Genomic DNA, 23,833 nt, shown 5'->3' with positions numbered 1-23,833 from the left:
AGGTGTTCTCTCACTGAGCTACATGCATAGCTTTTTTGCTTTTTCTATTTTGGTGTGACCCAGTGGTAGAGGGTTTGCCTAGTATGCCTGAGGCCTTGGCTTCAATCTGTAATACCATCAAACAAATGTACTCACCATACAATCCTTGACATTCTATGTCCAGTGTTTTAACACTACCATCCCACTGGAGGGGGGTTAGGAAAGGGTAATATAAACATGCTACAAAACTTCAAGTATCATTTATTTGATTAGTATGTTGAAGGATAAGCTCACTTTGAATGTCATAGTATGAGCAAAACTCAAAATGGTCAGAATCATCCATACTGTTGGTTATCAGGTTGATGTGAACTGGTTTATTTGTACTTCCTCGATTACTGTTATGGCTGAGCATTTTTTATTGGTCTCTTTCTATATATTTTGAAATTGTGTTAGAATAAAATTTTTTCCAGCCATGCAGATCATAATCTCATGTTCTTCTCATATTTTTAAGGATCAGCCATTAATCCATTGTTGGTTTTATTATAAAGAATCAGTTGTGAAGCAGAGCTCCATCTTGCAAAAATCTGGTTGAACAAGTGTTCTTTTCTTTCTCTGGATGCCTCTAGCATTCTTAAGTTCTTTTCTTTCTGTTTTTGGTATTTTTTCAGCATCTTCACTTGAAGATAGTCACAAAGATGTAAGAGGAACAAAACAAAAAAGATAAAAAGAAAAATCATGGCACACATGTAGAAAACATGATTTAGAGATTCTTAATTGATCATTTGTACAGAATCCATCCCCAGATTTCTGCATCAGGAAACAGCTAGACAAGCAAATGCACTGCCATATATGTAAAATCAATGCAATTCAAATCCAAAAATTTGCAAGAACATATTTTTACATGATACAGGAAATATAAATTTTTCTTTGAAAATGTTTCATGTCACTTCTCCACATAGGATATTGTTGACCCTTGTCACATATTTACTTCAGTGTGACTGTGACTGTATAATATTACTTTTATGAAAAAATCAAGTATTGGGAGGCAGGTATTGGAGTAGGCACCAATTAAGATTCTCTGTAATTATCAAGAATAGGAATCCTGCCAGGTTTTTATCATGGTGCTGGCTGTGAAATTAAACAAAACTAGAAAAGTTGAATATTTTAAAGGTTTAATTGGTAGTCTGCAGAGATGTTGGGTATTCTGTGAGAGAAGTTAAGAACAACTCTACAATTTGTCTTGATCAGATTTCTTGCTGGAGACATTAGAAGTTTTTACTTGAGATCTGTCAAATATGCCAATCAAACCTCCAAGAGGTGATCCCCTAAGATACAGAAGAAAGGATGTGGTTCAATTATGTCCAACATGTGGCACCTTACAGTATTAGTAGGTACTTTGTAGCCATTTGTTACATGAGCCAATATTTTGTTTTGGGAATTTCTTTTTTTTAAGAGAGAGTGAGAGAGGAGAGAGAGAGAGAGAGAGAATTTTTAATATTTATTTTTTAGTTCTTGGCGGACACAACATCTTTGTTGGTATGTGGTGCTGAGGATCGAACCCGGGCCGCATGCATGCTAGGCGAGCGTGCTACTGTTGAGCCACATCCCCAGCCCCTGGGGAATTTCTGATAAGATATTTTTTGTGAATCATCATTAAAGCTTCACAAAGTTTTACTGTATTGGGATTGCACTAATTCACTGAGTCAGGTTTCCATATACCTTTCTTCTATCATTATTCACTGGTTATTGAAAATATTGGTTGCTTGAGACTAGGATGACATTTTCTTAGAGAAAATAAGAAAGGGAATATAAAAACATTGTTGCAAAATAAAAGAATAGCAAATTCTCTGTAAGCTATGGTGTTATTGTGTTATAAAAGTTCCATGAACTGGAAACATTTCAAAGGTCCTGTAAATCAATGATGCTGTACAAATCAGTAGAAAATCTGAACAAGATAATTACAGGGAGATAAATTTGTTTGAAAAGCAGTGTAACTGTTTAGAATGGGCCCATGTGATCCAGAAGCAAGCATGGTCAGGGAGAGGATCCTAAGAGGTCTGGATATGAGAAAGGGAGCATCTGCCTTTTGGCTTCATCTTTTTGTAACAGACCTGCTAACTGATCTGTATCCATTGACAAATTATGAATGCTACCACCTTATTTCATTGCGTCTAATTATATTGGAAGAGAAAATGATAACAGTGTTGTGTTTAGAGATACCAGTTTTATTAAGTAGAGTTAAATTTTTAACCATCCTATGTGTGGATCAAAGATTCTTCTAGATATTTACCTAAATCCATTCTGAGTTTGGAGATGTTTTCCAGGAGTGTGTAAATATCAAAAATCTTCCAGACACTCTTGCCTGTGACCCTCTACAACCATAGATAATTAAGTTACATAGGCTAGAAAGCATTTTTTCATTTTTAAGCTCATGACTCTAAGCTTTGGGGATCATGGCTGGCATTGCAATTATACTCAATTGGTGCAGGAGAAAAAAGTAGACTAGAGTCCTTTTGTGCAATTATTAAGATCACATCTATAACACACTGTCTAGTATTTACAAACTTTTGTTCTGTTCATGACTTTTATATGCAATGCACTTAAGAATAATCTTACAATACATTGAGTCATGTGTGTTGATGGGGCAACTTGAGAAAAGTCAAGAAGCTGTGGGAATGTGCATAGGGTAGCTGGGGTTCTGCTCAGTCTAATTGAAGAGGTTGAAGAGAGGTTGCTGGGAGATTTTGAAAAGCCTGGGTTCACCTGGATAGAAGAGCTGATGCAGATTCTGAGGAATTTGGGAGTTGGGAATTGTTCACCATTTATAACCTGCACAATAACCTCCATGATTCAGCCCAGGAAGGATTGTCTTTTTTGGTGCATATTCCAGGACAATAAGCAAGTCAATGATAATGCTGAAATTACGGTTTACAATAAAATATTTGTCTGAAAATAATTTCTTTCTTTTTAGATTGGTTTCAAAATACAAAATCCAGACTATGATATGGAGAGAAACAGAGAATGTTTGTCGCTAGAAGATGACATGATTTCCCTGTCCAAGGTCACCCCATTTTAGGCACCAGGTTGTCCAGATGAAGTATGACAACAGGGCCACTGAACACATCTTCCCCCAAGCAGGCTCCACTGGAAGGACCTAGCTCCTTTCCTATGGAGACCTGGGGACTTCCCAGTGAAGAGGATGGCTCATGTGACTCTGTGTTCCAAAGGCATTAGAAAACAACTAAGTTGTGCTTCACTGGGTGAAGGGGCCACAGGAAGTGAAAGTTCTCCCAGTTTCAGTCAAACCATCTGCAGTCATCCTGCTTGATCTCTGCAGCATTTTGAGAGGGCCACATTCATAATGGAGAAAAGCTAGCAGAGCAGTCCCTTGCCTTCGTCCTGTGTTGACAGGGTGCAGGGAAAGACACAGCAGCAGCAGAACCAGGAGCTCTCTGGTCATACTAGCTTGTGAAGGACAGTAGCAGAGTGACTGGGGATATTATATTCTACAGCTGCAACAGCCTCAGGATTACCAAGAGAAGCTGCCATTTCAGGACCTACTTCTAATGTCCCAGAAGCATGGGAACTTAGGGCAGCAGGTGCCCTCATTTCTACAACAGCAGAGTTCAGGTTGCCAAGGAATGGAGAGGCCTCAAGTTCTCTGATGCAGTGCACAGCTCCTCCACAAATGGAACTCAGTTCTCTGCCACAGCCTTTTGGGCAGGGTGTCAAAGATATCTGAACATGTCTAGGTGAGCATTCAGATACTGTCGATCTGAATTTTTGAGAAAAACTTCAAAGAGGGCAGTATCTTGAACTTCTCATTTTGAAAACATTTTCACAATTTTGAGCTTTAGGATATGAAGCCCTATGAAGTCATCCAGAGAGTCTCCTGTCTGTCCATCTCCTGCCAACGCAGCTCTGCAGGCTACATCCCTCAAACCACTAGGGGGCACCATTCATACAGTGCCAGTGCAGGAGTGGAGGTGCTCTTCCTGAATTCCCAGTTGACTCTTGGGGTATTTTGTGTAGAAGTAGAGCAAGGATAGACTACTCTTTGTCAGCTCTTCCCATTTCACTGTCATAATATTTAATTACAAAACAGTGTATACTGGTTAGGACCATTAAGCAACATCAGGGGTAGTGAAGAAAGCTTGCACTTGTGGTTATTGCCCTTTGCCCACCTCTTGGAATCATTTGTGAAGAGGCTCATATCCTATGTTTGTCATGCTTCTCACATTTAAGTGTGAAATTATGAAATAATATTAAATGACACAATAAACATGTTTTGTATGAATTTCCATAACATACCCATCTTCATTTTATAAATATCTTCCTTTCTATAATGAGGCTGAATACAGGGGGAGAAATAGCAACACTCCAACCAGGGAAATGTGTTATTTGCACAATCAATCACTTTGTATGGTCACTTGGAATTTACATTGAAGTTGCAGGAGATGCCTTGATCTTCATTCCTCATAACATCCTTGAGAAGTGGGTGTCAATTTTTGTGTGGTGTTTTCTGTGCAGATGGAAAAGCACAGCACAGAAAGCATAGGAGGATTCCTGCCAAAGTCAGCACAGACAGAGGAATAAAGACACTCACCTGGGTTTCTCAGCTCACAGGGGCAGGCAGCCTCCAGCACTTAGCTTGCCTGGGGCTTGCTAAGGTGGAGTAAGATGTCCCACCAGGAGAGGAAGATGCAGGCATCACCTCCTGTGCTTAAGACAACAGTCCTTTGTAAGGCATTGCAAGTGGCCTCACCTCCTCAGGAACTGGTGAGAACCCACATGAAAATGCTTAGCTTTCAGGGAAGAAATGGGACAGTACACATTGGGAAAAGGAGAAGACACTTTTGCTGTTTGGATGGTAACTGCTGAGATGGTAGTGCAGGGAGTATTTAAGTCAGTGCTGAGGTCAAAAATTGACTTTTACACTTCAAGACTTAGAATCCAAGCCAAGTCTTTCCCTCAGAGATCCTGTGGCTTAAATAATCAGGATAGATAAGCAGAAGCATTTCCACTTCACTGGGACCCAGGACTTACAGGAAATTACTCTGTTTCATGTCTGATTAGTATGGAAATTGATTTTATAGAGATAGAAGTACACAGACCCCGGACTGAGAGTCCTCCATACCACTACTTCCCACCTCATGCTTGAAACCTGGGCCATACCAACCCTGGGCCTCCAGGGTATCTGGAGCTGAAGGTGATTTTGCCTGCTGGCTGGCTGCTCCCTTGCTATACTCCCATCCTAGAGGGCAACTCTGAGTTTCAAGTGTGTCCACCAATCCCTGCATTGGGGCTACCAATGCAGTCACACTTGGTTAACACAGCAGGGGAGAGAATATGCTAGCCATCCTGGCAAGATTCTAGTTAGAAAAATAAGCCATGTTTAAAGCACACAGACTGTTCAGTTGTTCTCTTTATGCTCTTAAAGTAAACAGAAATAAACAATGAATTGCCTAAAAATTATACTGCACTTGCCCGCATGAGCTGGTTGAGTTCTGAGGCTGGGGTGACAAGGATGGGGAATTGATTATTAGCCACACCTGCTAAGTGTGACTATCAACCTGTGGCTGAGCAAGTGAAGTGCCTTTATCACTGTTGGCTCCTGTCTCCAACCTCCTGAGATCCTAAAGATCATATTCTGCCTGGCACAGTGTTGCATGCCAATAATCCCAGCAGTTGGGGAGGCTGAGTCAGATGGATTGCAAGTTCAAAACTTAGCAAGGGCCCTAAGCAACTCAGTGAGACCCTGTCTCAAAATAACAAGTAAAAAGGCTAAGAATGTGGCTCAGTGGGTTCAATCCATGGTACCAAGAAATAATATAAAAAAGTGCTTCTCACTTCCACGATTACAGTCTCTTTGTGTGTCCTGTGTGTTGACTCAATAAATATTCTCAAGACAAAATCCAGGTCCCCCAGAGCCAGAGGGCTCAGGGGCCATCCAAATTAACTCCATAACCTTATGATGAAGATTAAGAGAGATTTCCTAAACTAAAAATGAACTTTGCTGCTTCAGTGAAAATTGCTATACTTATACTCTAAGAAGTTCCAAAAGAATGTGTGGTTATCTCACAGAACAGGCTCCAAGAAGATAAGACACCATGCCTGTGGATTTTCTTTTTAAGAAAAGTGCTCCATTTTATTATAGGGCCTGAAAAAGTTATTTTGGGGTAGGTCCAAAAAGATGGTTGTGGATATACATTTTGTAGGTTATTCTTGATCTTAAGAATACTGGCCACATCTGATGTGATTTTTGCATGAGGTAAACCCATACGTTTACTTAAAAAAAAAAAAAAGGAATGGCATATCTGAAACCTCCAAAACAAGGCATGGATCTCAAGCAGCATCCTGAGCAGATGAGTGTCTTGGCCAATGACTAAGGCCTCCTGCAAGCTCTACAGGTGAGGCTTACTGGAGCCCTGAAGGCCTGCAAATGGAGCTGTAGAGACAAGGAGGTCATCAAGTAGGACAGACACATTAAGCTGTGGTGTTCTGGCTTCCTTTATGTGTGTTTCTACTTTATTTTAAAAAAAAAGAAGAAAAGGACTAACAATAACCCTTTTACTTGCAGAAGATTGACTCTGGAGTCTTCCTTAATGAAAAGAGGAGTTTAAACAAAAATAAGCCAGTGAAAAATCCCATGCTTAAATAAAATCTCCACATCTGCATGACCCTGGGCCCTCTCCTGGATTCTCATGTCACTGCCTGCATCCAGTCTGACAGCATAAGCCCAGACACCTTACCCTGAGACACCCAATTCAGAAAGCATGTAAAAGCAGCTCATCAACATGCAAGTGACTGATCCTGCATGAATCTAAGACTCAACTGTGTTAAATAATTCATTGCCACATTTGGAAATCTATTAGGTGCATAGAAGGAGGAAAGTAAGGTCAGCTCTTTTTCAGAGAAATACTTAATATCTCAAGATGTCCCCCTTTAATGTCTGAATATCAATTTTGCTACTGAAAACTGTCTCAGGGTATTTACTTCCAAGGCCCAAGTTAAGGTAAGAAATTAGAAGTAAAAGTTGAAATGAATATAGTTTACCTGAAACCTGGGTCTTAAGCCTTCTTTACAAACCCTGTGGGAGGTAGGCAGCCTACAACTGCACACGTGCAGAGATGGCAGTCTCCTTCTCGTCCAGGGCAGTGCACTTGTACTGAGCAGCACACTGAAGAGAGAGAGAGAGAGAGAGAGAGAGAGAGAGAGAGAGAGAGAGAGAGAGAGAACCACCCAGACCCAACTCCAGACTGTGCTATCTCACTTGCTAAGGAATTGTGGAAAATCGACTCCATTCCCAAGCCCCAGTTTTCCCACTGGTAACATAGTGGGTAAGAGGACAGACTCTAGAGCAAGACTGCTTGGGCCCAGATCCCAGCCCTGCCACATACTGCCATGAGATTCAGGCTTTTTACTCAACCTCTTGGAACTGTCCCCTTATAGGTAAAGCAGGGATAAATATACAATTACCAAGGAGTGTTGTTTTGAGGATGAAATGGCTATCTTCATATGTAAACTCCCCATACTTGCTGGCTTCAAGAACATCAAGGGTTAAATGGTCTCTGTACATACAGCCTCTGGACACTCCTGATGTGAGGATGTGGTAGCTACATGGGTCACTGACTGGGCATCTGTTCTAGACAAGCATTATCTGTCTCCTTAACCTTAGCAGTGAGAGTAGAAAAGAAAGGTGAAGGGATGAAGTGACCCACTCCGAGCTTCACAGAGGAAGTGGCAGACCTGGTTTAGAACCTACCAGGGCCTGACTGCACATCCTCACCTCCAATTCAAGTGTTTCCTTTGGTAGGTCACATTTACTGAAGGCACCCCCGTTTTCAGAACTTTCTTCTCTATTCTTCACCACAGCAGTTGAGGCTACAGATTGTCCTAATTTGCCTCCTAAAACACTCCTGGGGCCCTGACTCTGGGAATCTCAGGTGTATGCACTGGCCCCCACTATCCACTTGGCCTCTCCCAGAGTCTGGATGTCTGTCTGGCGACTCCACTGGCTGAGCCAGGACCCTGCCTCTGGTTAGAGAGGAAAACTGAAGTTTCTAGGATGTAGCAGGCCAACACTGGAGGGGTCATTGTTAATATTAAAGTAAAACTGGGCTCTTAATTCTTAAGTTGGACCTCACCTTTTTTTTCTGGGATGTTCTTCAACAGCTTTGGAAGGAAATCCTGGAATAAGAAAAAAAGAAAATCATTAAAGATGTTCATCAATAAGAAACTGCCAGAATGATGCCAGAGATTGAGTATTCCCAGCTGCTGACAGCTCACCTGATAGTAGAGAAAGACTAGGCAACTTATTAGGTTGTACACTTAATTAATTAATTTTCCAGAGCTTCAATCCAATCATTTAGAGAGATTTGTTTTTTTTTAAAAAAAACTATGATCAAGTTGAAAAATATAATGCTTGTTATTCAGACCTAACCCCTGACAGTGTATTTGGTATTTACATGCTTTCAAATGTTGCCAGAGTATTGAGCATCCTTCCTTTCTTCTCACCCACATTCCTCTCAGGAGCTTTCTGAGATAACCCAGTGAGCAACCTACACTTGCAGAGGCTGGAACTAATTTGCAACTCACCTGCATTGCTCCATGGAAGATAACAACAAAGATCAAATTGATAAACATGTCAATCAAGGGACAAAGATGTCCACAATTCTGAACACACAGTAAAATCCTTTGTCTCCATTCACAACCTCTTCTCATACTACTACACAAATCTTCAGTCACTGGTTATCTAAGGTGCCTTTAAAATACAATCTGTTAACCTGAAGGCAAAAATGACTGTCTCTTTTGACTCATTCTTTATGGAAAATTTCACACACAATAAAAAGTAGGCAAAATAGGATAATTAACCCTCATATATATCAACCCAGAGCCAATCCTGCCCCTTCACTTTCTTGCCTCCTGTATTTAGAAGCAAATCCCAATTAGTATATAATTTTATCAATATATGTTCTACTAAATATCTCTAAAAGTTAAGAAATCTTTTAAGAGTAAGACCTAAAAATTCAAATATGAATGTTTGTTTATATTTAATTTGTGCCTTGTACACTGTAATCCAACTTCTCAGCCCGACTGTCTTTGAATTTGATTCAATCTTAATTAGTGTTGTTAGATAAAATACAGAATGCCTCGTTAAACTGGGGGCAGAAATATGCAAAAAAAATTATTGTTTATCTGAAATTAGAATTTGGCTTCATTTTTCTGTTCTGTATTTTATTTTCTATGTAGGCAACCCTAGTGTCCACCTTTCATCCTCTGAGTGCTGAACAGATACATTTTGGATAACTATAAACATGAAACAAAGAATAATATTTAGCTTTCTTGAAAGCTGATGATATTGAACAACAAAGAAGTGTTTAATAAACAGAAAATAATTTTTTAAAAATGGGTCCTTGAAAGACAAGACCCATTATGCATATGGCAAATGAGAGTCCCTCCTGACCAAAGTCCTCCCAAAAGGAGTGTCTGCAAGTACCGAGTCCACCCAGGACTCTGACTGTGAGAAAGGCAATGGCACAGCTCTCCACACTACAAGAAAGAAGGACCCACAGAGGGAGAAACCTGCAGTCTGTTATTTTTCTAATCCTTCTCTGAAGTGCAGCCATGGCTCCACTGGCACAGTCAGCCGTCCCATCCACACGAGTTCACAGGTGGTCACAGTCCATTTCTGTTAGAGGCAAGCTCTCCTTATTAAGGTACTAATAAAAGATGTATTCCTTGCAAGCTCTGTTATCCTCCTAAGACTTTACTTTTCCATTGCTCCTTAACTGAGAATAAACAACATAAAATATTTAAAGTACTGAACATGCCAAAAAAAAAAAAAAAACAAATAGGGCATAGGAGAACTCCCCATTAACTAATGCTGTACAAAGGCACATACCAGAGATATTTGGAGACAAATGCCAAGGGAAACTAGAGCAGGATTTAGGATGCAACAATTTGTTTTGCTCAAAGTCCTAAAAGTCATTTTTTTAATTATTTAAAGAATTATTTTGTAAAACTTCAAATTAAAAGTTAATTGATAACAATCTATTAACATATTTCTCTGTAAATTCAATATATTAGAAAATTGCCTTACAGATTGGTTTTTCATTGACTTATTGGCATGATTTTTGGTTCTTTTCTTTTTTCAGTTAGAAATAATATTTATTATCCCCTCCCCCCATGTACATATTACTTCTCAGAAACATGAAGATATTATCCATGTCCTCATCAATTACAGTATGTAGAAAATAAACAACTCATATCCTGTCAACAATATATTTTCTATCTTTTTAAAACAATAGCCATTTTATTTTTATGTTAATTCAAGAATAGTTTAAAGTTTAATTTTTTGGATTAAATCAATACAGTCTTTGTTTACAATTTTCTGACAGAGCCCCTCCCCCCACCCCTAAAAATTTCTATATCCTAAGTGATAAAGTCTTATTGTACATTCAGCAAACTCTATATTGGAAAAGAAAAAGAAAAATTGAGATACGTATTTACTCTCGTGCACAGTAATAAATCTATCTGAGCTTCTACACATTGCTGTGTGATGATGTTTGCAAAAAATAAATCACCTCATCAAATTACAATGGTAATTTCTTAAAATATACATATGAAAGCAATACACTTAATCAAATGAAATTTTCTTCTGATTTTTAAATCTGTAATTAAACTATCACCATAAGGACAAGCTTCATCCCAAGACGTTTCTCCTTACCCTCAGCTATTTCTCTCTGAATCCTGAAGTCCTCTCCCAGATCCCATAGACATATATTAAATGCACAGGGGGAAAATGTTTTAGTTTGTTGACATAATGCCCACATTTTAACTTTAAAATGTAAAATCAGAGTTAAAGCATCACTTAAATTGTACAGTACATTATTAAGCAACAGACTCAGAAGTTCCCTACATTGGTTGTCCTCTTTGCACTTAATAAGTCTGTAACATGACTCAATCAAAGAATGTGCTTGTGATCAGCTCATGGTGTAACTTTAGAAATAGCAGTTTATACTGGGCTATTTTGAAATATGAGAAAGGCTATGAGTGGTATATGAACTGTTAATTTTGTTTCCCATTACCTATAGGAGGAATTTATTCAAATAAAATTTTACAAAACAAAATGAGAATCTCTATGCCTACATGTGGATGCATATATGTATATATTAATCCTAACTAAAGTTTTACAAGCAATACTAGCATAGTTCTGGTTACACATTCCTAATGACTTAATGGTCTTAAAGATACATGTAATAAAGTGGCTTATGTAAAAGGCAAAATTTAAGAATGTGATCTATGAAATTTTCAATATCACTTCAAAAAGCTGTTTCTATCCCTCATAGAAGAAAACTATGCAACTGTTTATCTTAGGAGAAAATATAAAAAGATAATGCTATTACGTAAGAATTCACAAAACTATAACTGTGTATTCCGTAACCGTCATACTACTTCAGGTAAATCACAGTTGTGGTTCGTGTTGTGTTACAGACATCACCATCACCTTTCCTCTTTTATAATGAGAGGTTTTTTCTTTTTTAAATTATTTAATGAGTGCCACAGAAATTCAAATCCCAGTAGCAACAAGTTAAACTATATTAAAAAATAAAGAATTCTGTTCGCATACCAGGAAAGTAACAGGCTTAGTGCAGTAAAGTGAGCTCTTAACATTTTACAATTTTATATAATCCAAATATTATAAAGAAGGCATCTCTACCAAAAAAGTCCAATTAATTTCTATTTTTTAGGGAAAAATAAAAACATGAAATTCTAAAACTTTGGCTATTTCTACCACTGCCATGAACAGAGACTGATCTGAAGTATTTAATAAAACCATAAGACATGTGGATCAAAGTCTCTGACTACACAATTTCTAAGCCTGTAGGTCATATAGTAAATGATTTCAATTATAGATTAAATCTAATTGACAAAGTCCCTGTAGTGTTATTTTAGGAGGGGAAAAAACACATAAACTAAGGACACACACATATGCAAACACATACAAGCACACATGCAACACAGTAAACAGTTTCCTTAATTAGTTCTCCAGAAAGAACCAAAATTCTTTATCATGTCATCAAGCTGCAGCATGTGTACGAGGGGCAGCAATGCAACCTTATAGCACAAGGTAAGAATCTGGATGAACTAAAGAACTAGTACCTTGAACCAAAGATTTACCAAAGATGAACTCAAAAAATACACATTTTTTAAAAAATTGGACTTGATTGCCTGCTGCACTTTTACATAAAGTGTCACTTAAATAAAAATAGAGCATGAATTCAATATTCTACCATCTAAACATTTTAGAGCAATGGTTATGTTATCATCAACAAGTAAAATCAACAAGCACCTAATTCGGGTCTTTTGACACCTCTTAAATTTATTGTATGATAAAGTTCTTCATGGTTTAAAATATTGTAAAGAGATATATTTATGTATAACTATTCATATACATACTTTGTACACATATTATGTATTTGATGTATCTATAAACTCTGAATGTATGTATCAGTAGGATACCCACACATATGCAGGAACCCTAAATTGACTGGTGTGAAGTGTGAAATTTTTTCCCAGAAATGCTCAGAAATAAGAAAAGAATATTATTATGAATAACTGTAATAGCAAACATTTTACCTTTTTTATATAGTACTTGTATTCCAAGAGGTAAATATGCTTTATAGAGATTTCTTAGTATCTCTGTGAGGTTGGGCACTGAGGACACTATCAATTCTCATTTTCCACAACCAAGTACATGCCCAAGTTCATATACTTTAAAAGTGGCAAAGTAAAATACAAACATTAATCTCTCCCAGCCCCCAAAGTATTTGATAACCAGATCTAACAGTCCTGTGGTGATACCAAGATTTCCAATATTCAACACAACTTCTACCACAAAGGATTGATTTTTTACATCCTCCTGTACTTGTGATCGTGCACTATATGTATATCACAGGGAGAATAAAATAGTTTTTGGTTTTGGCAGATGAAAAAGTCTAACATTCAGTGTGATTATAATCCAGTATAACTTCTCCAGTCTAAGTGTGACACAGCTAATTGGTCCACTGGGGAGATGCAGTCAATGTCTAATCATGGCTGAAGAGTTCCTGATCCAAACAGCTACTGTATGATCACAGAGATAACCTACAATCTTGTATTGTCTTTTTTATCTCCATATAGAGTACACACATATAAATAAGTATTTTAGCACAAAATGTGCAGTTAGCATCAGTTCATGTTCAAATAAACAAAGGCCTTAAGGATGAACTTTGAAGGCCAAGAGCTCCTCAGAGGGCATGTTGTTTAAATATAGAAGATCTGGAAACTTTAGAAGTAGTTTTGTAAAAATAGAGCCTCGTTTGGATGGTTTTTCATTATTAAGGTCCTTAGTGCATGAATGAGGGTTTCCTGCAAAGCCTCCACAGAGTTGACATTTTCTATTCCAGATTGATCTGCAGATACTAGGACAACTGCGGTAAACAAACTCATCTCTTCATCACTAAGCTGCAGGGCATTTAGCTTCTCACTAAATTCAAACAGAGAGTTTAGCAGATCCCCTGCTCCTACTGAGTGTAAATGATCCACACTATTTCTCTTTTAACTTAAGAAGGTGACAGTATGCTGTTTTGCATCAAATAATGATGCAAACTGTATCATTAAAACCTCAATAGTTCCAGTGTTTAAAAGGTTGACCTGGTCATGCTGAGAGAGATCTCTGAATCCTGGAGTATGCTTTGCAATTTCCAACACTTCTTTCACTGCCGGAGTGAAGTTCTTGGAAAATTCTTCCCAGATTTTATGCCCTGATTTATGTGATCCATAGATGGAGACTTACTCATTGGACAAACCAGAGGCATCCTCCCTCCAGTGTTGCACAGGTAACTATTCTTGTTCTTATTCTGAGAAAATCCATCTATTGGAACTCCATCACATACTCTGAGTATAAGCATTGGAGAAGTTCATACAATGCCCATTTGCAATACAAATGGCATGCCCATTTGGGAAATGTATTATGTTCCGCCCTTTGTACTGTCTGTTGAGATGCTGCTGGCTCTCACTACAAGGAGAATGGCTGTTAAGCCCATTGCCATAATGGTCATGGTTTAAATTTTACCACTCCATGTTCTTGGGAATCCACTCTCTTCTCTGGGGCCACATGCTCTCAGCTGAGTTTTCTTGCTGCTTTTGATTATACAAAAATGTATCCTTGTGGGCTCCTGTCACCATGCCAATCACCTCTTCCTTTGCAAAATCAGAAGAGGGAAGAGGAGAGCTTTTGATGTTTTCTTGCTCCAACTGGGGGATCGGTTGCAATTGTTCCTGGGCTGGTAAAGATGTCTGTTCATGATATTCTACTAATTTGTCATTCTGCAAGTGACCACTGAACTGCTGTTCATCATGATCTTCATCACATTTTGCATTTCAATTAGCCTCCTCTGTTTTTTTTTAATACATATACATGATGGAATATTACCCAGCCATAAAGAAGAATAAAATTATGGTATATGCTGGTAAATGGATGGAACTGAAGGCTGTCATTCTAAGTTTAATAAGGCAGTCTCCAAACACAAAAGGCTGAAAACTCTCTGATATGCAGATGTTGACTTACAATGGGCAGAAATGGGGAGAGTAGGTTCACAGGAGTGGACAGGTAGAATTGGAGGAAAGGAAGGGAGGATGGGATTGGAAAAGACACTAGAATGAATGGGACATCATTTTTCTATGTTAATATATTAATATACAACCAGTGTAACTCCACTTCATGTAGAACCACAGGGATGGCAAGTTGTACTCCATGTATGTGTGATACATCGAAATATATTCTACTGTCATGTAAAAAAAAAACTTGGTTTGGGGGCTTGCACTTGTAGCCTCAGCACTCAGGAGGCTGTGTCAGGAAAATCACATGCACTCAGGAGTTTGGGCAACAGAGGAAGACCCTATCTAACATACACACATACACACAGGAAACAAAAAGAACACTTTTGAAAATAGCAAAAACTGGATCAGCAGCATCCCAACAAAGAAAATAGTACAGCCTCCTGGGATGGACTTCAAAAAGATGCAAGAAAGGATGGGAATTAGGATTCTGGCCCCCTGGCTAACTCTCTCTCTGCCCCTCTCACAGCCTTCCACTCAGCTGTGCAGCACTGAGCTTACCACATCCTGCGACTTTATCAAAAAGAAGCAGGAATAATTTCATCTTTCCTCTCTTTTGACTGTGGAGGGCTGGAAATGCATGCTGGAAATAGATGAACAAAACGTGTAACACCAACATCTTGGAAGACCCTGATAAGCAGCAGAGCTCTAGGTTCCAATGCAAGCAGAGGAACAAGCATTCACCCAGACTACGCTCATTTGGAAAGGCGGCACCCTACTTGGTCATGAGAATCTTGGTTAGAGGACACTTAACACATCTGCAAGAGACTCAAAGCCAGTTCTCCAACAAAAGCCAGCTAAGGCCATAGCAGAGTCTGACTCCTCCCTCCTCCATGCACAATGGCCAAGGCTCAAACTGCAGCTCAGAGAGGAAGAAAAGCAAGCCTAAGAAGAATCAGGAAAGGAAGCAAGGATCATGTTCCAATATAAATAAAAATTCATATGAAAGATCCAGGCATTGCTATCAGTGCTGAGAAGGAGCAAAAAGAAAAATTTTGCAACTGTGTAAACTAACATGTCCTGCAAAGAACAGCAAGAAGAACCAGAGGGGCCGCTCCGGGCTCCAGCATCAGCTGCCCCGGGCAAACAGCCCGACCCAGAGACACACTTCTGCCTGCTCTGGGCTGAGAGGGGGCTGGAGAAAAGGGGAGAGTGAGGAGGTGCGCCCTGGCTTTCTGGGCAGCCCAGCTCCAGCCTGGTATAGCAGTCCTCTCTGCAGTCCTGGACCAAGAAGGACAAGCACAAAGCCATCCAGGGCATGAGGCCTGCTGCCTGTGGGAAGAGGGTGTCCCCAATCCACAGCCAGCTTCTTCCCTGTGACATGAAAGTGATAATAACTGACTACTCCCAGGGCACTGGGCAGGGACTGGGCCAGGAGGCACAGAGCCGAGCTCCACAGTGGGCCCTGCCAGTACAGGTGTCCAGCGGGGTCTGTGTGGAGGGGTGTGTTCCTCAGCTCCTCCAACCGCACTGCAGGAAGCCAGCACCTGCCTCCTGGTGACAGTTCCCAGGCGCCCCAGAGAGGAGGAATGGGGCCGGCACGAGGCGCTTCTCTTAGGACATGCAGTAGCCAGGCCCCTGTCCACCCCAACCCCCACACCCTCCCACCAGGCAGCACTCCTTGCTCAGACAAGGACCTCTGCTGCCCTCAGGACACAGGCTGGTCCTCATCCAGAATGCCTGAGACCCAGGAACATGGAGAGGGACTTCCAGTGCTCTGGCTCCTCTGGAAATCTTGGTGTGAAGATGACACAGGCCCAATACCATTCCTTCCCACCCTCTTAGCTGATGACCTCCCCTGTCAGTCTCCCCAGGCCTGGGGGCCAGGGCAGAATGGCCAGGGTGGAGTGCAAAATGCGGGTGAGTCCCTACCCGCAGGTGGATCCCAGGGCAGGCCAAGATCCTCCCACCAGGAGCTGGTCCTGGGCCTTCAGCAGCACCATGAAGACCTCACCCCAGGGCTTGCTTTCCCGTGCCTCCCACTGACATCCATGGCCTGAAGAAGAGCCCAGAGGGAGTGGTCCTGGACAGGGCCTGCCAGCAGAGGCTGAACCGAGCATACTCCTCCAACAAGTTGCCACACTCTGGTGAGCAGAGGTCATCTCATCCCAAGGCCAGACCCAGACCCCGTCCTCAACCAGCATTTGAAGCTACCCTCTCCAATATTCCCAGTGTTCAATGAGGCTCTCAGCCCCACCCCACCTAGGAGGAGCGGCTCGTGTTGACTGAAGTGACCTCCGGTCCTAAATGCCAGGTCAGTGAAGCCACCGACCTCCTGGCCATCACCTTGTTTCCACACACAGTCAACAAACTTGCAAGAGGCCTCTGAGGCCACTGTCCCCAAGCCTCCTTTTGCTTGCTTGAGGCTTTTGCCACCCCCCAGAGCCTGGGCTCCTCAGAGCCCTCCCCAGGCTGGGCTCCCACAGTCTCCACGCCCCTCCCAGAGTCCTCCCAGCTCCCCGAGTTCAGTCCTGCTGGCCCCTGACCACAGGGAGCCTAAGTTCCAGAGCCTCCTACCTGTGCCTTTGCAGAGTTGCTGGGCTCTTAATGGGGTTCTGTATGTGAAATAAAAGTGGACGATGCTGTCTGACAGGCATCAATCATCGAAAACTAAACATGGAAAAACCACCTTTAAAAACAAAAAAAAGTGAAATGGTCTTCCAGTGACTTAGAAAGGTATATATTCTAGGATCTGCTGGGTCACAAGAGACTAATTATCTTTTTTATCAGCAAACATCAAAACAACTATAACCTAGAGAATTCAGCTTAGGAGATTTTTTCTTACAATACGTACTCATATAAAGTCAGCAGCCTTGAACGTGTGTTTCTCCCAACATAAAGACCCCTGACCCCTGCTTACAGCTGGAAGGCATGGTGGGGAAGTTCAGGAGGGCTGCCTGCTTCTTATAGCCAGCCCCCAGAAGACACTACCACCCTCAAGGGATGGGGCCCACTGAGATGCCTACCTTGTGTGGTCAGCACTCAAGGAGCAGGGCTCAGGTCATGTTACACAGGTGTCACGGTTGCTGGAGGGATGCCCACAGGCCTTCCGGTCACCCTGCAGAGCACCCTTACAGGAGCTGGGATGTGATGTTCCCAGAGACAGCAGGAGGTCCCAAGACAAAGGGAGAAGCGTGGGCCACAAAACCTGCTCCAGGTGACTCCAAGCAGGCATAACAGACAGCCATCCTGACCACAGGAGACTTGCTATCCACCAGGAGGAATTCTCAACAAGACGTACCTCTGGGCAGCTGAGTCCTCTGGCCTGCCATCCTGATGTGCCACAGAACAAAGTGTGCTTCACAAAACTGCAGGCAGCAGGAGGCCCTGCCAGGCCAGGGGTGGACACCCTCCAAACAGCCAGAAATGTTAATGTAACTAATGCCTTTGACGTGATCGTTCATTCCTTAAGGCCAGAATAGAAGAGGCAAAACTTGTTATTCTAAAAGCAATTCATGGAAATATGTGAAGCCACACAAGGCACTTGCTCATTTACCTCATCAGAGGAGGTAGTGGGCCAATTTGATCAGCCACTAAAGTGACCCAAACCACACAGAATGCCCAGCACTGAGATCCTCGGGGAGGGTATGCCAGACCCCTGACACTGAGCACCTGACAGAAGGGTGGGGAATCCCTCAGCCCCGAGCACTGTGCAGCCAGCTTGTGGTTGTGGGAGTCCTGGAAGTGGGAAGGAGGCAGCGGAGCCAGTCAGATCGAGCCAGGGACCTGGGACAACAGGAACTTGGTATCAGAAATCCCAGGTGACAGACTGCCCCAAAGCTGCCATGAGTTGTGCACTCTCCAGGGCACATACACATACATATATACACATTGCACACAGATGCACACAGATGCACACAGCTGCATTACACACAGATGCTTGTACCTATGCTCGACATACTTCTAAATGCACACACACCGACCTGCACTCACAAAGCAGCTCTGGTGCACGACTGGCCTGTCAAGGACTCCGCGACATCTAAACCGGTGGAGCAAGCTGCCCTCCTGTGGGCTTCAGTCCCGGGAGCCTGTTGTTTGCAGAAGACCAGTGAGGACAAGTTAGGGGGCTCTGGCCTGTATGGGCACCCACCAGGAGGAGGAGGGTCTGTGGAGTCCATACAGGCAGTTGTGAGGCTCGGAGGCCCAGAGGTTGGTGGTTCAGGAGTCACTGAGAGTGTGCCACACTTGAGGGCACAGGGGACACACAGGCTTTCCTCCAAGCCTCTCTCCTGTCTGCAGAGCTTCAGTGGAGTGCTGGAGTCTGTAGCTTCTGTGGAATAAGAAGAGACAGAGGGGATCCTGGGGTTGGTAGAGAGGAAATCAAGAAGGAGGTGGATCCAGGGGCCTGAACACTGCAGGAATGGGGATACAGCTGTCCCCACTGCCACCCCTTTCTGCAGGGACAAGGCATGGTCAAGGAAGGGAGAGCTGGCCCACTACTGCTTGGCCTCAGTGTGCTGACACTTACTTACACAAAGACCCGGGAGCTTTCTCCACCGCACATGGGCCCGGAACCCCAACCCCAGAGCCCGTTGCCAGTGGAGAAGCTATGGGAGCACTCTAGCTCATCTGACTGCAGTGGGCATTCAAAATGTCTCAACAGGAGCGAGTAGGAATGACCAAGGTCAGGACCTTTCTCGCTGGGATGTAGAGGTCCCGATAACTGCTGTCAGCTAAATGTGCCCTAAGGAGCCCCTCTACACTCCCAAACCCATCAGTCTGTACCCTAAATGGTAAAGGGCTGCACAGAGAGAATGAAGAACCTCGAGGTGGGAAACTGTCCTCCACCTACCACAGTCACAGACGTCCTCACGAGTGGGTGTGGAGGTAGGTCAGAGAGAAGGTCGAGTGACCAGGTGCAGGAGGCTGAGGGCAGAGGGACTGCCGGGCAGAGGGCGCTGGGACGGGGTTTTCCCTGGAGTCCTGGGGAACCAGCTCTGTGGCACTCTGATTTCGGCTCAGTGACTTTGGACTCCTGTCCTCCAGAACTGTAAGATGACACATGTGTGTTGGTCTGAGCCACTAAGTTTGAGGTGATTTGTTTTAGCATCAACAGGAAATATACAGATACTTTATTGCTCTCCTGCACCAAGCATTTTCAAAATCCCAAATTATCTTCTTTGATTTACACCCAACCTTCGTGCCCTTATGTTTCCCATAAGATTTTATCTTTTCAGGTACTAACACCCCGGCCATTACTGGGAGTTAGCATCTGCATATCAGAGAAGACATTTGGCCTTTGGTTTTGGGGGACTGGCTTATTTCACTTAGCATAATATTCACCAGCTCCATCCATTTACCAGCAAATGCCATGATGTCATTCTGAATGAGTAATATTCCATTGTGCATATATGACATATTTTCTTTATCCATTCATCTGATGAAGGCTACCTAGGTTGGTTCCATTGGGCCTTAATCACAAGAAAGCATTGAACTGCCCTGGGGAAAGAGAATTCCTGAGGAGAACCATAGCACCCTGAAAGGACACTTTAGCGGACTAACAAGTAGCCTGAACTGAGTTCTCAACTCTGCTAGTTTCTACCTATGTATGTGGAAATCCTCATTTTTTTTTCATCTTTAAATATTATGGTTTTTCTTTTCAATTCTATTTTAACTTTCCTGACCTGTTTGGGATAATAGAAAGTGACAATGTGTGTGAACCTGAAAGTTTTCATAAAAAAACAGAAATTTACTTATGTGATCATTATTTTGTTATCCTGTCAACAAAAAGGCTACCTGACTAAGAAGCCAGACAGGCTGGGGAGTCCAAGGGCTTGGAGTGTGGGTGATGTGGTCCACAGAGCATAGTACAAGTTGGGGAGTCAACTGGAAATTGGGGACAAAAGCTCGGCTCTGTAAATCTAGGGATTTTAGTCAAAGCTCCCTAAGAGGCTTGTTGGGGGAGTTAAATAAGATATTTCAAGAAAAGTGCTGAGTGTTTAATAAATATTAGCCATTATCATTCTTAGCATTTTTTAAACATTATTTGGACCCTTACTGAAAGAATCAGGAGGGACCAGGAAAGTGTGAAGAGACAGCATCTAAAACAAAATGTGTCAATGTTGCCCAGAACTTACTGTCCCCCCCACCCACACTCCAAGGTTCCTGGGCAATTCAAAAAATGAAATCTGAGAAAGAAAGAGATTATTTCAAATAATTTTCTATCGAGTATTGATATGAGCAGGCACAGGAAGATTTACTTAAGGAATCTTGTTGATGATGTTTGCAATTTATTTTCAGCTAAGATAAGGGAGCTAGCTAAGCAGCAAAAGGACCCCAAGCATCAAGTGTTTGAATAATGTCCCTGGCAGTGTGGGAGGACACGTAAGACACAGTGGCTTTGTATCCTGAGCTCTTCAATTGAGCTGAATAATGCATTGCCTGCATAATGTACATGTGGAGCAAAAAGAGTGCTGGGCTGGGGGTTTGTACCCCTCAAATCCAGGCATTTGAAGTGCAGGTGAACACAAGCCTTTTAGGGAATAGCTGGTGTGACCCAGAAGCAAAGTCACTGTCTTGGCAGTTGTGAGAGTTGACAGGAGACAAGGAGGCTCAGATGTAGACTGCAAGATTTACTCAGTCCTAAACTTGTTAGCATAAGAAATACAGAAAAAAAATACACAGTTCCAACATTTTTGATTAGCATCTCCCCAGACATAAAGGAAAACAGAAAAATTAAAAAATCTGTCTCATCAGTTAACTGAGTTAAAGGAACTGAGTTAGAACATTCTCTTTTCCTCTCTCTCTTACTATTGTATAAGGGGTTAGCAAACTATGGCTCATGAGCCAAATCCTGTCGCCACCTATTTTCATAAATGAAGTGTTTTGGGGGAAACATACCTGTGCTCATTCATTTAGATCTAATCCATAGACCCTTCCTGCCTCAATGGCAGCATTAACTAGGTGTGCAAGGACCCTGCGGCCCACAAAAACCTTAAATACTTTCTTCCTTCACAAAGAAAAAGACTTGCAAACTTGACCATGTCAGCATCATGTCAGATACTTTATTTAGTGTTTGATTTGAAGATCTATAGATGGTGAGAGAGGTGTGTTGAAGTCCATTATTGTGTTATGATCTATTTGACATTTCATACTGCTTAAGAGAACTATACATCAACAAGACATAACAATCATAAATATTTAGGCCCCAAACCATGGAGCATCTACATACATAAAATGAACCCTTCAAGATGAGCTGTGGAAGATGCTATCAGCTTGACTTCCTGAGTGTTGTATTTGGGATCTGTACAATGGGTTGCTACAAGTGAAGCTCCCAGGGGTGGGAATTTGATCTGCTACTTTCCCAGGTATTTTTTTATGGTGGGGGGGTTCAGGCATTAAAGAGTCAATGATATTTCAGGACTGTATTCCAGTACCCTGTACAGGGAACCGCCTGTGGTAGGAGAAAGTTGAACCTTCACTGGTGCTGTTTATCAGGGATACTGAGGGTTGGTTGTGTGTTTGTTTTTGGCTTCTCATGTGGGGTGGTTTAGAGCACTGAACTCAGTCACTCCTCCTCATTAAGTTTCTTCCTGCTACTGGTTCTGTGCACTGTTGGCTGCAGGTTCAATGGAGGGGGAAAAGGGTCACAGGCTTTCTCTGACCTCTGGGTTCTATATTGTTTCCAGGCAAAGCTGTTTCTGAGCACTGAGCTCTGTCTCTTTGCCCCACCTGGTTTCTCCCTGCTGCTGGTTCTGGTTGCTGATGATTCAGTGGAGTCAGGGAGAGGGGCATGGGATTTCTCTGGACTCTCTGATCTATATTGCCCCCAGGCAAGGTTTTTCTCCATTTTCTCCATGTCAGAAAATCTCTATACTAGAGATTCTCCTTTTTTGCTCTCACTTTAGATCTTGCAGACGGCACCTGTCAGATTCACGTGTGATTTCAGCTTGGTTTCATGGAGGTATTTAAGTCTATGTTCCCTGTGTATGGCTGAAAGACTGATTTTTTTGTACCAGTTTATTGGGCTGAGTAGCGTCTGGGCTTACCCAGGGTGGGCTCCTTCTCTAATCCTGGGGTTCCCCACACCAACATATATCAGCACTTATAGATCTTTTCAGACTTTGTATTTTTTCCCTACCCCCAGAGCCCATCTGGAGCTCAGCTTCAATTCTGTTCCTTAGCCTTGTCTGATGTAACCCAACTCTTCCAGTGTTCAGTGTCAGTGGAGTGTTTTTTCCCTCTCACTCACCTCCTGGAGAAGGAGATTCCTCACTGTTTGAGTCTCAACTCATGGAGATGTGAAAACCACAAATTTCCACTAATCCACCATCTTTCTTCTCCATGGTATCTTTCTAATCTGCTCTTTTTAAATAAGTGATTTCTTCAAAGTATTCATGAAAATAGTGTTAGACCATGACACAAGACAAGTCCACTGACTCCAATTAAAATTAAATTAAAGCAAACTTATTATGACCGGCCGGGCTGCCTCTCCCACCCAAAACCGCTGGAACAAGACAGCCACTGCAGCTTTCCTGTAGCCCAGCTTTATAGCTCAGAAAGTTACACAAAGGGGGGTTACAGATAACAAAACTCTGAGGAGCATAACACTAATGGTAGTTTACATTTTTGCTGGCCCCAACATCAGAATTTATGAAGGTCATTAGAGACTCAGAGAGGGTCGTTGCCTGGTCAGGGAAGGCCAAGATTTATGAGGCATCACTAAAGTTTCAGAAAGGGCTGCTATCTGGTCAGAGAGCCAGGCATGGGTGAGTTCAAGGCATGGGCAGGCATTCAAAGCAGGTTCAGAATTGCAGTAATTTATAGTAAAGCTGAAATTATCTTTTAATGGCTTTGTGGCGAGATGGCTCCCAATTTTAAGAAAAGATCAGGTTGGGTCTATCAATAGGAATCTATCCTAAGGGTCTCATATATCAGGAAGCAATTTGTTATGGCATTAAAGGAAAGCAATTTGGGTTGAGAAACAGAATATTCATGGGTTACTTAGGGTTTACATTTATATATATATCTTGTACACATAAATTTATAATACAGTATTTATATTTGAATATTAAAAGTAGCACATGCACAATCTTATTGTGCCATTTACTACAATTTCATTGTTTGTGCTCCTTAAGAGGCTCAGAAATTCAAAGAAATCAATTTTTCCTCTCACCTGGGAGCATTGATTCAAAGAGGATAAATGGGATAAAAGCCCAACCAATCCTGGGGTTCTATCTTCTTTAGAGAT

At 41.9% G+C, this 23,833-nt stretch overlaps 2 long non-coding RNA genes and 1 pseudogene across 4 annotated transcripts in view; all 3 read right to left on the bottom strand.

Annotated features, from left to right (window-relative positions):
• Positions 1-415: 415 nt before the first annotated feature.
• Positions 416-8,285, bottom strand: LOC144374179 (uncharacterized). The gene is made up of 4 exons (XR_013433654.1): positions 8,127-8,285; positions 7,036-7,159; positions 4,586-4,696; positions 416-655 (listed from the first exon to the last, which is right to left on the bottom strand). It is a non-coding gene; the product is annotated as an uncharacterized LOC144374179 (long non-coding RNA).
• Positions 8,286-11,698: 3,413 nt separating this feature from the next.
• On the bottom strand, positions 11,699-14,426 carry LOC144374182 (nuclear receptor subfamily 1 group D member 2 pseudogene; annotated as a pseudogene).
• Positions 14,427-16,329: 1,903 nt separating this feature from the next.
• The window catches only part of LOC144374181 (uncharacterized), an 11,365-nt gene continuing 3,861 nt past the window's right edge, over positions 16,330-23,833 (bottom strand). The window contains exons 4-8 of one of the 3 annotated variants that reach the window (XR_013433657.1): positions 19,436-19,631; positions 18,764-18,913; positions 18,567-18,671; positions 17,610-18,369; positions 16,330-17,272 (exon numbers count right to left, since the gene is read on the bottom strand). This is a non-coding gene — a long non-coding RNA (uncharacterized LOC144374181). Of the gene's footprint in view, positions 17,273-17,609; positions 18,370-18,566; positions 18,914-19,435; positions 19,632-23,833 lie in introns of all 3 variants that reach the window. The other 2 variants (XR_013433655.1, XR_013433656.1) reach the window with 2 other exon arrangements.

The sequence above is a fragment of the Ictidomys tridecemlineatus genome, unplaced genomic scaffold (assembly GCF_052094955.1).
Source record: "Ictidomys tridecemlineatus isolate mIctTri1 unplaced genomic scaffold, mIctTri1.hap1 Scaffold_604, whole genome shotgun sequence".
Classification (NCBI taxonomy): domain Eukaryota; kingdom Metazoa; phylum Chordata; class Mammalia; order Rodentia; family Sciuridae; genus Ictidomys; species Ictidomys tridecemlineatus.
Note: the sequence above shows the minus strand (reverse complement) of the source record. Positions and strands in the feature narration are given on the sequence as shown.